The 1,976-nt window shown below is 46.9% G+C and overlaps 1 pseudogene; it reads left to right on the top strand.

Annotated features, from left to right (window-relative positions):
* The first annotated feature begins 844 nt into the window (after positions 1 to 844).
* On the top strand, positions 845 to 1,223 carry LOC107125556 (annotated as a pseudogene).
* The last annotated feature ends 753 nt before the right edge of the window (positions 1,224 to 1,976 follow it).

Below are 1,976 nucleotides of genomic sequence, written 5' to 3'. Positions count from 1 at the left end.
CACTACGAATGCGCATGCTCCGTTGGGTGCGTGTGCGCATCCACGGAGACGTGGGAAAAAAAAACCCCTTTTCCGCAAGGGGACATGGGCGGGCGCCGGATGCCACCGGAAACGCGATCAGACGCCCGCCCTTGCCCCGCAGTTTCTGGAAACTAGTACCTCCAAGGTACTAGTTTTTTGCTGCGCTTTTTCGGCAGGAAGCCTCAGTTGTGCCACGGAAGCGCTACGCTTCCCAGATGTGCTGGTGAGATCGCGACCGGAAACTCCGCTTGTCTTCCGTATCTCTTGCGTGGCTAATGTTGCGTGTGACCGCAGCCCAAATGACTTTGCGATTCAGATAAGTCTCTCAAAACACTTTTGGTTTACTTCCTCCCCTCTCCCCCTTCGTGTCCGTTAGCCGCTCATTCACACAAGAGGTGTCCCTCTTTGCAATCACTGTTTTCAACTGCGGGGGGAATCGTTTTTCAAACTACTCCGTTTTATTCAGAACTCATTCATTTTTGGTCAGTTTCTTTGACCACGCTCAGTTTTATGCCATTCCGCTCGATCTCCGGCACTTGTCCCGGTCAGTCCAGCTTATGCCCGAAGGCCACTCAGCGACTGGACCATCGGGGCGGAGGGGAGCCTCAATTCTCCGGCATTACACCATCGAAGAGGCTACCCCTCAAAAGCCCTCTGGCCTGGAGCTTATCACAAAGGCTCTGCGGTGGTGTCACTTGAGGTGGCACCCCTCCAAGCCACCAGTGTGCGAACCGCCCTTCACCATTGTGGGAAGAGCATCCGCCATCGCTGTTCCATAGAGCGGAAGTCCGGTCCTCATTTATTTTGAAGGTCAGTGCAGACCATGGTGAAGCTGGCTGCCAAATGCATCGTGGCAGGTGATCCAGCAGTGGGAAAGAGTGCCTTGGTCCAGATGTTCTGCAATGATGGGGTTCATTTCCAGAAAAATTACACATTGACTGCTGGTAAAGACAGTACCTGTTCCAGAAACCAGCAATAGTGTGGAACTTTTCATCTTTGACTCAGCAAGAAAGGAACTATTTTCTGAGATGCTAGATAAATTGTGGGAACAGCCCAATGCTGCCTGCATTGTATATGATGCCACCAATGAGTAGCCATTCAATAACTGTGCCAAGTGGCTAGAGAAGCTGAGAACCCAGACTTCTGGAATACAAATCCCAGGTGTGTTAGTGGGCAATAAGACAGATTTGATTGATAGATGAGTTTTATCCCTTTAAGATTCACACGTCTTAAAATACCTGGTTGACACATTCACACTTTGTACTTTAGGTATCCACACACTTTAAAACAATGATTTGAGTTCTACCTAAGTTTTTGGTTTGTGGAAGACACCTCTGTCAGTGGAAGGGACGCAAACCTCCTACTTCAGCAGCTTGACCTGCCTCCCTAAACCCTGCCTCTGATCATCAGTGGACCCCAGAAACAGCATGCAGTAAAGCAGGAGTCTGTGGGGGGGGAAAGAGGACAATTCATAAAGTACCTTCCAAAAACTGAAAAGTTTACGCAGGATCCAAGTCATAACATATGAAAGAGCTCCTATTATCCCTTTGCTTTCGCAATAAACATTGGGATGTATTTTGCTGCTCTTTCTTGCAGCATTTCGGGTGATTGGTATTCAAAACCAGATTTTTTCTCACTGGAGTTCATCAGCTCATAATTTCATATTTCCTAACTTGAAGTTTTAATCCCCTGTTTGAAATGTTACAATTAGCGGCTGTGGGAATGATTATGTTGTCACAAAGAGAGGATTAGGACTCCATGTGTGAAAGATCACTGGGGACAGATGAACCCGGGATATGTAAAGATAGAGCCTCGTGCAAATGAACCAAAAATGAAGGTAGCAAAAAAAAAATTAGAGGGGAAAATAAATTATTATGGAGAGATGGGATTGCTTCCAAAGCTATTAATTTTCAAGGTGTATCAAGAGACATCGATGAGAAATCTGTGCATTTCTT

The sequence above is a fragment of the Gekko japonicus genome, unplaced genomic scaffold (genome assembly GCF_001447785.1).
Source record: "Gekko japonicus isolate JY-2015 unplaced genomic scaffold, Gekko_japonicus_V1.1 scaffold1080, whole genome shotgun sequence".
In the NCBI taxonomy this organism is placed as follows: Eukaryota; Metazoa; Chordata; class Lepidosauria; order Squamata; family Gekkonidae; genus Gekko; species Gekko japonicus.
The sequence above is the reverse complement of the archived record's forward strand: the minus strand, read 5'-3'. Positions and strand labels throughout refer to the sequence as shown.